The sequence below is a fragment of the Chiloscyllium punctatum genome, chromosome 13 (assembly GCF_047496795.1).
Source record: "Chiloscyllium punctatum isolate Juve2018m chromosome 13, sChiPun1.3, whole genome shotgun sequence".
Taxonomy (NCBI): Eukaryota; Metazoa; Chordata; class Chondrichthyes; order Orectolobiformes; family Hemiscylliidae; genus Chiloscyllium; species Chiloscyllium punctatum.
The window spans coordinates 67,658,371-67,673,863 of NC_092751.1; the positions used below are offsets into that span (position 1 = coordinate 67,658,371).

Sequence of the window (15,493 nt, forward strand, 5' to 3'; positions counted from 1 at the left end):
TCTCCAACTGGGAAGGGGTACACCTGTCTGTTGATTGCTGTGCAGCGCCCGTTCCATTGTTGTCGCCTCTGCTCAGCTTCACCAATGTACCATGTCTTAAGGCATCCTTGCCTGCAGCATGTTGTTTTTTTAGATGAGCGTCAGTCTAAACATTATGGCATGGACGCAGCACACAGGGACTAGCACCTTCAACATATTATCTGTGCTGACACTAACTGGTAAAGTCCACCTGAGAATGTAACTGTCAAAAGAAAGTTTTTCGATTTACATAAGAAGATGTGAACCTTACATAGTCATTCTAACAGATGGGAGACTTAACAAGCAATCAAGGTATTTTTCCAATGTATAATTTTAGTGACATTACACTGTAACCTTTCGCTATAAATTCTGTACCTTAACGCTGTGTACTCCAAAGCCACCTGATGAAGGAGCAGCTCTCCAAAAGCCATTGCTTCTATTAAACCTGTTGGACTATGACCTGGTGTTGTGCGATTTTTAACTTTGTATAAGAATGCGGATCTCACAATTAAAATAGAGACGAAGAAGCATTTTTTCTTTCAGATAGTTCTGTATCAGTGGACTTTCTTGTAGCACAAGGCTGTTGAGGAAGTGTCATTACGTGTAATGAGGCTGAGATCGGCAGATCTTCAAACAGCAAAGACATCAAGCATTATGGCGAAAGGCAAGAAAGTGCAGTTCAAGGTTATCAGATCAGATATGAAACCATTCAATAGTGGAACAGACTTGGTGGTCTGAATGGTGACTATGTGTTCCTAAAATTGTTGGCCTTAATATGAAGCTGCAAAACCGATCTGAGTAAAATGTGCCAAATGTAAAATAGCGTGGTCCCCCGGAGCACTGAGCCGAGGTGCAATGTACAAAGAACAACACACAAAGGGCAGACAATATTAGGTCATTGATCCGTAGTGATCAGTATACCAAGGTAAACAGGAAACCCGATATTCATTATCTACATTGAACCTGGCTCCACGAGGCATGTAGTTAACTCTCACAAACCACTATTCCCCTTCCGTTTTCCTGACGCCCCCTCCGTTCTTGTTTTAAACTGATTGAATGTCAGGCAATTGCCGATGACATTGCTGATGTGGATCTGTAGCATATAGAACATAGAACATGACAGCGCAGTACAGGCCCTTCGGCCCTCGATGTTGCAGAGCCCTGTCATACTAATCTGAAGCCCATCCCATCTACACTATTCCATATACGTCCATATGCCTCTCCAATGACGACTTTAATGCACTTAATCTTGGCGAATCTACCACCGTTACAGGCAAAGCATTCCATGCCCTAACTACTCTCTGAGTAAAGAAACTACCTCTGACATCTGTCTTATACCTTTCTCCCCTCACTTTAAAGTTGTGACCCTCGTGTTTGCCATCCCCATACTTGGAAAAAGACTCTCCCTGTCCACCCTATCTAAACCTCTGATTATCTTGTATGTCTCTATTAAGTCACCTCTCAGTCTTCTCTCCAACGAGGACAGCCTCAAGGCCCTCAGTCTTCCCTCATAATACATTCCTTCCATACCAGGCAACATGCTAAAAAATCCCCTCTGCACTCTTTCCAAAGCGTCAACATCGTTCTTATAATGCAGGACCAGAACTGTTGACAGTACTTCAAATGTGGCCGTACCAGATCTTTGTACAGCTGTCGCATAACCGTCTGATTCCAGAACTCAATCCCTCTATTAATAAAGGCCAAAACACTGTTTTCCTTCTTAACAAACCTGTCAATCTGGGTGGCAACTTTCAGGGGTCTGTGTACATGGATACCGAGATCTCTCTGCTCATCTGCACTCCCAAGAATCTTACCATTAGCCCAGTAATTTGCATTCTGATTACTCCGTCCAAAGTGTATCACCTCAACTTGTCCACATTAAACTCAATTTGCCACCTCTCAGCCCAGCTCTGCATCCAATCTATGTCTCTCTGCAACCTACTACATCCTTCGTCACTATCCACAACTCCACCGACCATAGTGCTGCCCGCAAATTTACTAACCCACCCTTCTAAGCCCTCCTCCAGGTCATTTATAAAAATAACGAATAGCCCTGGACCCAACATCGACCCTTGCGGAATGCCGCTAGTAACTGGACACCAAGATGAACATGTTGCATCAACTGCAACACTCTGTTTTCTTTGAGCGAGCCAATTACTGATTCAAACTGCTATGTCTCCCACAATCCCGTTCCTCCACATTTTGTATAATCGCCTACTGTGGGAACCTTATCGAACACCTTGCTGAAATCCATATACACAACATCAACCTGCTTACTCTCATCTACCTGTTTGGTCACTTTGTCAAAAAACTCATAAGATTCGTTCAGCACGATCTACTCTTTACAAAACCATGCTGACTGTCCCTGACCAGATTATTCTTTTCTAGATTATTATAAATCCTATCTCTTACAATCTTTTCCAACGCTTTACCAACAACTGAAGTGAGACTCACTGGTCTGTAATTACCAGGGTTGTCTCTAGTAACCTTCTTGAACAAGGGAACCACATTTGCAATCCTCCAGTTCTCAGGCACTATTCCTGAGGTAATGATGGTTTCTAGATCAATGGCACAGGCTCGGCAATCTCTTCATTTGCTTCCCAGAGGATTCTAGGATAGATCCCATCTGGCCCAGAGGACTTGTCTATTTTCACACTCCACAGTATTTCTAATACCTCTTCCTTGTGAACCTCAATCTCTTCGAGTCGAGATGCAAGTATCTCTGTATCTTCCTCGCCAACATTTTCATTTTATATAGTGAACCCTGTCGAAAAATATTTATTTAGTGTTTCCCATGTCTCCTCTGACTCCACACCCAACTTCCCACTATTATTCTTGATTGGCCCAAATTTAACTCTCGTCATTCTTTTATTCCTGACATACCGATGGAAAGCCTTAGGGTTAACCCTGATCCTATCCGCCAACAACTTCTAATGTCTCCTCCTGGCTCTCATGTCTCCTCCTGGCTCTTCTGAGCTCTCTTATTAGTTCTTGCAGTGAAACGATTCTGTCTGCTGCACATCATTCTGCTTCGAAATATCAGGCAGTATTTCATATTGATTACTGTAAACATTAACATTTAACAAGCCATGACAGTGAAATCACTGAATCCTCATCACTATACTACCAGGGAAGATTTCTGTTAAAATCACCCTGGACACCAAGAAATACGTCATTCTATTCTCCCATCCTTCTGTGTGTGATCTCCTCGGCCCTATTCCGGTCTTGTTGGTTGGTATACAATACTGAGGCTATCCAATCATATTTGCATTTCAGTTTCTAAAGGATGAGACCTTCTCTCTGAGCTGGCAATGTGCTTGCTCAGTGGTGATAACACTGTCCTTGTAAACTAGAAAATTGCTTGAAATAGGCCATTCCTGTTTTTCATTCCAAGAACTTGAGGCAAACCGTTTGGCAGGACAGGAAATCGCGGGCGTGAGCAGTGATCAAGTTTGGCAGCAAGAACAAGGTGATTTAGTATAAACTACAGAGTAATGGAACACTGGGATGGGAGGGGCTGAATGCTTCCTTTCTTTGCTGTAACCAGACATTGGTGTTGAACTCTGAAATGGGACAACATCAGACAAGTCGGTGAAATCTTACTTTCTGCTTGTTTTCTCCCGAGGCCTGTGTCACACTTGGGGAAATGTGTCTGCATGCTTCAGTCTATGGGTAAAAATTGGGTTCAGTTCCCATCTCAAACTTTAATCCCACTTATTGTGTTTTACGAGATTAAAACGTTTCAGAGAAATTAGCATACAGGTGAAACGTCAGATCTTACAAGGTTACAGACCAAGTGCTGGGAAACAAGATGAAGGGACCCGGTTCTGTGCTGTAAACACTCCATAATTCAATCATTTTTGAGGGGCAACATATCTGCAGTGACATAATTCCAAAAACTGTGGTATGAAGAAACGGTGCAACGGCTTCTGCCCTCATCCCTGGTGATCTAGTGGTTAGTATTCAGCGCTTTAACTGAGTGGCCTGGGTTTCATTACCATTCAGGAAATCAGGACTTCTTGTTCCTGATGCAGAGAGCGCAGCTCTTCCAGGAACCTGTTTCATGCCTTAGATCAGTCAATACACCAGCTAATCAAAGAAGGGAAAAGTGCCTTCCCTCTCTCTGCACAGTCAGATAGTTAATCCTTCATTCTCCTCTGATTCCACTTTCCAAAGAATTTCAAAATATTGTCAAAACTGAGTCTCAGATATTACTTTTCTGTGCTTTTCATCCATCGGAGCTGCAGCGATTAAGTGTGTTGGTTTCTGAAAACGAAACGTCCCTATGAGCAATGTATTGGGCTATTCCAAGGTTGCCTTCTCTGACAACGGTGGGACATGACTGATGTTGTCTATGATATGGAAGAGCCAGTGTTTGAGTTGAGTAGACAAAGTTAAAAATTACACAATATCAGGGCAGAGTCCAGCAGGTTTATTTGGAAGCACTAGCTTTAGGAGAGCCGCTCCTTCATCAGGTGGGTGTTTTTCTGCAGAAACTTCGTGTGTGTGTCAATATACGCGATCTTTTGGAAGATCATCTGGACTTTAACCGACCGTTCGTGGTGTCGACGGTACCCATGACGTGGAGGTGTTGGTGTTGGACTGGGGTGGATACATTTAATAATCACACAAAGCCATTTTAGATTCCAACAGTTGACAAACACCTGATGAAGAAACAGTGCATGGAACACTGGTGCTTCCAAATAACTCTGTTCGATACAATCTGGTGCTGTGTGATTTTTGCTCTGATAACTCTTGGTAATGTTTAAATGATCAAAGAAAGTGCAAGAACTTTCGTTCGTGGAGATGAAAATTTCATATATTATCCACCTCAGCATAACAAAAGTGATTAGGTTGGATTTGTGATGTATCTCCACAATGCGCTTGCGCAATGCAAAAGTCGAACTTACAACCGCCTGATCCGTAGCCAGCTATACAAATGGTTGCACCAATGGCCAGATGCACAGCTGAAATTTTACACGCGGCGGAGCTGTGGTGTTAACAAGGACATGAGCAATAACAGTAACAGTCACAAGGTGAACAAAGAACCAAGATAATCACCATCATTGATTCACTTCAATTTGTCCTCAAAACATCGAGCATTCACAATGTGATCAGCCAATCAATGAGGTCACTGCTGATCTTGGAAGTTGCAACTGACTTTGCTGCGTTTTCACCATAATTTGAGGAAACTCCAGCCTAATCATAACATCGCATATTCCCATTAATTTTCATCTTTAGATAACGGTAATGACCTGTCCGAATTTGCAGGAAATGAGTGAAAACTTCCTTCCGATGACGTAATCTAGTGCAGAGTCGGCCAGAAAAGAAAAGACAAAGACATGAAGCATCTCCCATTTCTCTCTGTACCAATGCGTTTTCCTGAGTTGAATATTTTCAGGACTTGTCTTTACTATCTAAAGAATTAATTATTTTCCCGGGAAAGATTCTTCATATATCAATTAACATCTAAGATGTTGAAAAATATTTTTCTTTCGATTAAAATAGTTGAATATCCTTTCCCCCTGCCTAATGTCCCAATCCTCCCCCCTCTTCCATGTAAATACAAGCTTCTACAGGTGATGTTGGAGCTCCCAACCTGATGTTCCAATGCTCCTTGCTGCTCCATGTCAATAGAAGCTGCACTACTTGAAGTTGGAGCTCCCAGTCTGATGTCCCAATGCTCCCTGCTCCATGTCAGTAGAAGAAGTTGCAGTTCAGGTTAGACCTACCACTCTGATGTCCCAATGCTCCCAGCTGTTACATGCCACGAAAAGCTGGTACTTGTGACGTTGGAGCTCCCAGTCTGATGTCCCAGTGTTCCCTCCTCCATGTCAAGGGAAGCAGTCCAGTTGAGGCTGGATCAATCACTCTGATATCCCAATGCTCCCTGCTGCTACATGTCATTAAAAGCTGCTCCAGGTGAGAGTGGAACTCCCAGACGGATCTCGCAAAGCTCCTTGCTCCATGTCACCTGAAGCTGCTCCAAATGAGATTAGATCTTGCATTCGGATGTTCCAATGCTCCCTGCTGCTCCACGTCAACAGAAGCTGCTCCAGTTGTGTTTGGAACTCCCAGCCTGATGCCTCAATGCTCCCTGCTGCTCCAAGCCAATGGAAGCTGCTCCAGGTGTGGTTGGAACTCCCAGACTGATGTCACAATGCTCTCTGGTCCACGTCAAAAGACGCTGCTCTAAATGAAGTGGGAGCTCCCATTCCTAGCAGCTCACATACTTCTATACCATCATAGAAATACTGCCCACTGAACATCCCCACCACTGGACCCATTGGTGGAATATCCACATCATGAGAACCTAATATTATTTTTAGTCATCACCGAATCATTATTTCCAAAAGTCATTCTTTCTTAAACCTTATTTCGCTTGTGCATACTGCAGTCAATCCGAAGGAAGATAATGGTGCTAATTGATGTATGCTTCATAAAAGTTACATCCTATTTTTCATGTTGAGTAACTGCGAGTTAGCAAGGACAATGTTTGTATTCACATCACACTTTTATTCCAGGTGAGAGAATGTGGTTTGCATTATTTAAAATGAACTTGTTCACTGCGTAAAATGATCAAATAGATGTCAATTTCAAAACAACATTGGTAACGTTGTCATCCATCTTGAAATGTGGTGTCTTCTTCTTTCAACCAGACGGGTATTATTACGAAAAGTCTAATAATGAGATGCGTATAAAGACACTTTAAATCGCAAGGTTTGTGAAGGTTTGTAACTCAGGTTGAGGTTTAAGGTGTAGGTTTGCTCGCTGAGCTGCAGGTTTGATATCCAGATGTTTCATTACCTGGCGAGGTAACACCATCAGTGGCGACCTCCATGTGAAGCGAAGCTGTTGTCTCTTGCTTTCAATTTATATCTTTCTCCTGGATGGGGTTCCTGCGGTTTGTGGTGATGTCATTTCCTGTTCGTTTTCTGCGGGGTTGATAGATGGCATGTAGATCTATGTGTTTGTTTATGGCGTTCTGGTTGGAGTGCCAGTCCTTTGGGAATTCTCTGGCATGTCTTTGCTTAGACTGTCCCAGGATCAAGGTGTTGCCCACGTCGAAACGGACTACCAGAAATCCATAAACCAGAAGCCCCCCTCAGACCCATAGTCTCATTACCCGGAACACCAACTTACAGACGGGCCAAAGAACTACACGCAAGACTGAAATGCCTCATAGAACAGTCACAGCACTCCATCCACTCCACCCAGGAATTCCGAAAAATCATCAAAAACACCAAAATAGAGGAAGAAGAAGCAATGATCTAATTCGACATAACAGCACTGTTCACCTTCATGAACATCGACCTGGCAAAGGAAACACTTACCACACTTTTAGAAGAGACCATCACAGACGCACCAACAACCATCAATCACATTACCAACGAAAACATCATGAAGCAAGTGAACCTGTGCCTCACCACCCACTTCACTTTCAACAACATATCTACAAACAAACCAATGGCACACCCATGAGATCTCCGCTATCAGGATTCATCGCAGAAGCGGTAATGCAAATACGAGAACAAACAGCCCTACCAACAATCAAACCAAAAATCTTGGTCCGCTACATAGATGACACCTTTGTCATCACAAAACAAAAAAATATAGTAAAGGCATTTAACATCATCAACAACACGCTCACAGGCATAACGTTCACGAAGGAGGAAGAAACCGACAACAAACTCGCATTCCTGCACGTCACAGTAGAAAGAAAGGACAACGGAGAACTACAAACCTGCGTATACAGAAAACCGACAAACACTGACCAAATACTTAACTACACCAGCAACCATTCCAACACACACAAACGAAGCTGCATCAGAACACTCTTCCATTGAGCCACCACACACTGCAGCACAGACGAACTTCGGAAAACAGAGGAGAACCACCGAAACAACGTATTCGAGAAGAATAGATACTCAAAAAATACAGTACGCAGATTCCTCAAGAACAAACCACGACAAGCAGACCAAACACAGCCAGAAACACTAACCACCTGACCATACATCAAAGAAGTTTCAGAAATGACAGCCAGACTACTCAGACCCCTCGGAATCCTAGTAGTACACAAACCCACCAACACTCTCAAACAAAAGCTAACAAACTTAGAAGACACAGTTCAACCCATGGACAAAACCAACGTCATCTAAAAAGTTCCATGCAAGGACTGCCACCAACAGTACGTAAGACCAACAGGAATAAAGTTAGCCACCAGGATATATGAACACCAGCTAGCTACAAAAAGACACGACCTTCTCTCCTTCGTAGCCCTACATACGGGTTAAAAATACCACTATTTCGACTGGGACAACACATCTAACCTGGAACAGGCTAAGCAAAGACATGCCAGAGAATTCCTAGAGGCCTGGCACTTCAACCACAATGCCATAAAAAAACACTTAGATCTAGATGCCATCTACCAACCCCTCAGAAAACGAACAGGAAATGACATCACCACAAACCCCAGGAACCCCATCGAGGAGAAAGATATAAATAGAAAGCAGGAGACAACAGCTTCGCTTCAATTGGAGGTCGCCACTGATGATAATGTTACCTAGCCAAGTAATGAAACGTCTGGATATCAAAGTTACAGCTCAGCGAGCAAACCTACACCCTACATTTTAAATCATTTTTCATGTTTATGTTGCATGAATCTGCAGTTATTGATCCACAGTTTAGTTTCACTCTCTATAGGTAACATGCTGATTTCTCCAGTTGTTCATAGTTCAATGTGATGCATCCAGTGTGTGCATAACGAGAGGGAGCTTGCTTCCCACATCTTGTGTTTATCTGTGCCTTATGTCCAGCATTCATCAATGGCGAGAGCAAGGGGCGAGGGCGAGACCAATGTGTAAGTCTCTCCGTGCCCATGCATGGCACCCACAGCGGCAATTCTCCACTGTGCATTTACAGCCAGTTCTCAGTGCCCCTAAACCCACGCCCTGCCCCTTTGAAATATCTCCATTATTTTGTGCTGTTTCGCTGTGCTCTTCTCACCAGGATGAATTACTTCTACTCAACGTCCTCCAGATTTCATCTGACAAAATATTCATTAAGATTCCCTTTGCATGAACATGCACTTCGCAGCTCTCGTTATTTGATTTTCCTGGATGTCTTTCATACGAAAAAACGTTCACAGCAGCTTGACTTGAAAAAGAAAACCGCGTTTCTTTTCATTATCCCAAAGGAAACTACATTTCAATATAGTTTCGTCGAAAGGCACAAACAATTCCTTGAGATTTTGTAAGAGCGTCAATGCATATAAACTGACCTTTGGAATTCCACTTCAATGAAACAGCTGCGATCATCTGAAAACCGCACCATGAAAAGCTGTTAATGACAGCGACGAGAGTGGGATTCGAACCCACGCGTGGAGCGCACAATGGATTAGCAGTCCATCACCTTAACCGCTCGGCCACCTCGTCATAGACGCGAGGGAGGTTATGACCTTATGAATAATTGAATTGCGTAAATTATGCAGAGCAGCAGATATTTCTCCCTGGTGTTGGTGAAATGAGAAATAACACAGTACGGTTCCAAGACTATGGTCTGACCCCTGGGTTGTGGGGCAAGTGCACTCCCACTGTCACACTGTGCACACAGGGATCTGAACAATAATGAGGAAATGACTATGTAACAAGGTCTGTTGAATTCTGTGAAGATTTGAAGTCAACGGAATGAAGAACCCGAGACAGCAGGAGGTGTTCTTTCAATAAAGAGTTAGATAGAGCTCTTAAGGATAGTGGAATCAAGGGTTATGGGGATAAGGCAGGAACAGGATACAGATTGAGGATGTTCAGCCATGATCATAATGAATGGTGGGGGTGCTGGCTCGAAGGGCAGAATGGTCTCCTCCTGAACCTGCTGTCTATTGTCTATTAAATTGCCTTTGAGGAATTGTTTTCCAGACTGGAGGAGAGTGCATAGTGCTAAATGTCATTATTCAGAAGACCTAACTTCCGCTCAGATGTTTTTGACATGCACTTGTGTACAGAACAGACAATTTCAAAATCCAAAATAAGGCTAAACTGACAAATGAACTCAACAATGCAAAAACCTTGATCTGTATCATTTTCCAGGGCCGTGCGACACCAAGTCACTGTATGATCACAGCAACACAGTGAGCAAGTGTCAGAAGGAAAATGAGTGCAGTTCCAGAGCGCATGCTGGGAGCAGCAGGTGACACACGGGGAAGTGCATTTCCCACAACAGGAACACTTCCCAAACAGCGGACTGAGGTGGAAGAAAGTTGATGCCAGAGACACAATGGAGACCTGTCATTGAGTCTGTTAAAGATGAAGATTTTGAGATTTCTACAGATGCAAAACAAAATAAAAAACTCATGGGTTAGTGAAGGCAAAAGATGACATTGTACATTTCATCAATCTACCCATCTTTACAATGAGTACCTCACCACTTTCCTCACGTGGGGACAGAACCTTTGGAGAAGATGAGCATATAACCCCCGTTACTAGCCATGGAATTCGAGAAAGTCGGTTTCCCAAACGTTAAGGAAAAACCAGGAATGTGGAGGTAAACATTAATGTGTTGTTCCTGTGCTGATGGTGACCAGTGCACGGTATCTCTGTTCCAGTATAGTGGGGTGTGCTGTACCGAAGTTTTAATTTTGAGCCTCAAATGGAGCAACTTCAATTTATCGTCGGGTTGAGGGATAGAGACAGAAGGTGATATTGAGCAAAGCCAAGTTTATGGGAAAATACCCGTGTTTGTGGATTGAGAAACGACCTTTTCTGGATAATGACTCCTTGATCAACAAACATACTGCAAGTATCTAAAACGTGAAGAGACATATGCGGAGAGAGAGCCGAAGGCGTGTTTTCAACAGATGGATAACGTTTCCCACGTGCACTGCGTTAAATTCCGGGAATATAGATGTTGAACTGGTTTCATGTTACAGAGTTTGTTGCAAACTCACAAACGTTATTGCAATAATAAAAACAGAATTCACATAGGACCGTTTGAATATTGTATTGAACTGAATTTTTGTCTGAGCATATTTTATCTTAAATGGCGTGCTGCAGAGAAGTACAGAGGGTTAACAACACAAAACGACAAAGTCTTCTTGGTGGATGTCTTGGGTGGAGGTAAGAATGTACGAAATGTACATAACATCATGTGAATGTGGTCAAATCTTTAAAGTAGGTGTTGCGTCTCCAAGTGACGATTCAATTCCTACTCATTAGGATATAATTTCTGTCTGCAGTTATTTTACGACATCAGCTCCATTTATAGAGTTTCACCTCGAATAATACGCCACACCTTTCCAATCCAAGAACTTGTTATACTCAGTCTTATTCATGAAAGTACGTGTTCATGAAATGTCTTGTACCTGAAGTCAAAAAATTCGAAATCGTTACGCAACCACACTGACATTCACTCAATGATAAATTCTCTCCTTGTACGTTTGTTCGTGTATCTTTTAAAACACTCTGAAGTCAGCTTCTACGTTTTATTTCTGGAAAGTCGTTCACGATTTAAATAACTCTATTGAGGGGAAGAAACTCTCATCCAAACTTTTCTTATTCATTCACTAATGGTTTTCGAACTCTAATGAAAGTTATTGATTCACTCGAAAGAGGGACTTTTCCCGATTTACTCATTCAAACCTCGCGTTATGTGAAAATCTCATTTGTTTACATCAAACTTGCGCGTTTCTGCTCCAGCATTTCCAAACCTCGTGAATAAACTCCTTCATTCTTTCTATAATCCCGTTTGTATGTTTTCTGATATTTTCATGTCTCAGTAAACAACGTCACTTGGCTTTCGGATATCTTGCTATCCAGGAAACAGCGTCTGTGCACTTTCTAACTTCTTGACATGTTTTTGGTGGAGAATGAGGACAAGGATTACACACAATGTTCCCACTGAGTGTGACAATAAGATTTTACAGTTACACTGTGAACTCTTTGCTTTTTAAAAATGACGCCTCTATTTATAATCTCTAATAAGGTAAATTACTACCTGTCCAGTTCACGAACATCGTCTCCATGGAGACGAAAATTTTCTATCACTTCCTTTATTCTTCCACGGAATGTCTGAAAGGTTTGTAAGGCCAACATCTCTAAATCCCCGTGTCCTGAGTCAGTCTCAGCTATTTCTAAAGGTGACTGATGTTCAAATACTTCATAGTGTGTCTCCCGTCATTCCTGTGCAGACTGGTTCTGGACAGTAAATGCCATCACCAAAGGCCACCGTGGATCTGAAATCAACAGTTTTCACAGAGTAATGGTCGTAGCTATTGTGTATCGAATGTCCGTGTTCTTGTTCAATTTGTTCATCATTTCATGGGTCCCTGTATTGAATTCTACTGAATGGTTAATTTGTGAATGGAGACATTCCCTTCACCACTCATTCGAAACTCCCTGGAACAGTGAAATATTTTACTCATTCGCTTCCAGAGGACAGTCCTGCCAATACTGGGATGAATCAGTGAACATTCCCCACGTATCCTCGAAGGCAAGGATTTCCTTTTCCATTTTAGGAGACCATTACAGCGCTGAATCCCATGTCTGCATTAATTCAAACCAAACCAGTTGCAGCAAGACTTTAAAACTAAGATTTTGCTATCTGCTTGCATTGGTTGTCCCAAAAATTACATTTCATATTATGGTATGTTTGCGGATGAAAGCACTTTCTGAATCTTGAGCAATTATATTTCAGTTTTGTCAAGAAATTATCATTCGCTGTTCTCTCTTTCACTTTCAGTTTCCCGTTTTATATCCCTTATTTTATCAGTTTATGTGAAGTTTTCAATCATTTCCATCAATCTCGCTCCTGATTAACAATCCGAGAGAATGCCACAATTTTGTCAATTTATATGCAGTGCAGCTGTAGGGCGCGGTGACCAAGTGGAAAGGCATTGGTCACGTGAACCAAATAAAAGGAGCCGGCTGGTGGAATCTGGCCGGACCATCACAGTCATATTTAAAACATTTAACGTAATATTTAGCCAAATCATATTTGCAGAAAATAAGAAAACAAAAATGAAAAAAATTGCTGATGTTGAAAATCAGACAAAAACAGACATTGCTGGAACATTGTATGACGTCTGGCAGCATCTGTGGTGAGACGGACCCAATGGATGTGAAACAATAACTGTGATTCATCTGCACAGATGCTGCCACCTCACCTGTGATTTTACTGCAATTTCTGTTTTTGTTCCAGATTGGCAGATTTTGTCGCAGTTCATGAAAAGAGTGCTCATTAGAATCAAACAGACAGCATGAACCTGGTAGTGTGAAATGAGAGAGTAATAATGAATGAGTGGAGAGTGTTGTACTGGAAAAGCACAGCAGGTCAGGCAACATCCAAGGAGCAGGAGAATGGACGATTTAGGCATAAGCCTTTCATCAGGAATCAGGCTTGTGAGTCGGGCAGAGGAACAAAGCTGAAGCCAGGTGCCAACTCGCAGGCACCTTCTCCGACACACCACGATCACAAACTCTCCTCCCCTCACCAAACCATCATCTCCCAGATCATCCACAATCTCATCACCTCTGGGCATCTCCCATCCAAAACCTTCAACCTCATTGTCCGAGAACCACGCACTCCCCGATTCTACCTCCTTCCTAAGATTCACAAACCTGACTGCCCCAGTCGACCTATTGTCTCATCCTGAGCCTGTCCCATCCGAATAATCTCTTTCTACCTCGACACAATCCTCTCTCCCCAGTTCAGGAAATGCCCACTTACATTCGTGACACCCCTATGCACTTCACCTCCTCCAAGAATTTCGTTTTCCCGGCCCGCAACGCGTCATCTTCACCATGGACATCCAGTCCCTGTACAAATCCATCTACCATGACAGAAGTCGACAAGCCTTCCATATCTTCATCTCACACCATCCCAACCAGTATCTTTCCACGAGCAACCTCATCCACCTGGCTGAACGAGTCGTCACAATCAACAACTTATCGTTCCAATTCCCCTACTTCCTCCATCAAAACCGGTAGCCATTGGCACCCGCATAGGACCTAGGTGTGCCTGTCCTTTTTTCAGATACGCGGAAATGTCCATCTTACGCAATTGCACAGGCACCATCCTCAACCTGTCCCTCCGCTACGTTGATGAATGTTTGGGGCCACTTGGTGCTCCAACGAGGTGGTTGAATTGCTCACCAACTTTACCAACACCTTCCACTCCGAACTCAAATTTATCCGGATCATCTTGGCAACTTCCCTCACCTTCCTGGACCTCTCCATCACCGACTCTGGCGACTGACTAATTACATACATATACTGCAAGCCCTCCGACTCCCACATGTATCAAGACTACATCTCCTCCAACCCTATCTCGAGTAAGAACGCCATTCCTAATTCCCAATTCCTCCAACTCCAGCACATCTGTCCCCAGGATGAAAAATTACACCTCAGAAAGACCCAGTTGGTCTCCTTCTTCCACGATCACAAATTGCCTTTCCACGTGGTTGACAGCGCCCTCGAGTTCATCACATCCATTTCACACACCACCACCCTTGAAGCCACGCCTCTCAACGCAAGAAGGACAGAACCACCGACTGCTCCCCTTACACCCCATCAAACTCCGAATAATCGCATCATATTTTGCCACTGATGCCACTTCCAAACAGACATAACCACCAGAGATATATTTCACTACCCAGCTCTGCCAACATTCCGTAAAGACCATTACCTCCATGACCCCTTCTTAGGTCCACACATCCCCCCACCAGCCCACAACCCTCTCCTGGCACCTTTCACTGCCACCAAAGGAAGGGTGAAACGAGCTCCCACACCACTCCCCTCATCTCAGCCATGGCCCGAAGGGATCATTCCACATCCATTAGAAATTCACCTGTTCAGCTACCAATGTCATCTACTGAATCCGTTGCGCCCAGTGTGGTCTCCTCTACATCAGGGAGACAGGAAACCTTCTTGCAGATCATGAAAGAGAACATCTCTGGGACACCAGCACCCAACAACTTCACCGTCCCATGGCTGAACACTTCAACTCCCCCACCTACCCCAACAAAGACATACAGGTCTTGAACCTCCTCCACTGCCAAACCATTGCCATCCAACGCCTGGAGGAGGGACGCCACACATTCCGGCTTGGGACCCTAACACCAAACGGGATAAATGTGAATTTGAACAGTTAGATCATTTCCCCTCCCCCAAGCACAAGCCTTCAACTCGGCACCGTGCTCTCGACCCATTCCATCACTGCTATTTCTGACCTATTTTCGTCCCCCTCCTATTCATCAATCTCTTGCTTTCCAGCTATTTCCCCTTAACCACACACCATTTCCATTTATCTCTCAGCCCCGACTCATAAGCTTTATTCCAGATGAAGGGCTTAAGCCTGAAACCTGAATTCTCCTGCTCCTCGGATGCTACCTGATCTGCTGTGCTTTTCCAGCATCACACTACCAACTCTGATCTCCAGCATCTGCAGTCCTAACTTTATCCTTGGAATTATCAATGACCTT

At 43.4% G+C, this 15,493-nt stretch overlaps 1 non-coding gene across 1 annotated transcript; it reads right to left on the reverse strand.

Moving 5' to 3' along the window:
- Nucleotides 1-9,370: 9,370 nt before the first annotated feature.
- Nucleotides 9,371-9,452, reverse strand: trnas-gcu (transfer RNA serine (anticodon GCU)). The gene has a single exon. It is a non-coding gene; the product is annotated as a tRNA-Ser (tRNA).
- Nucleotides 9,453-15,493: the final 6,041 nt, after the last annotated feature.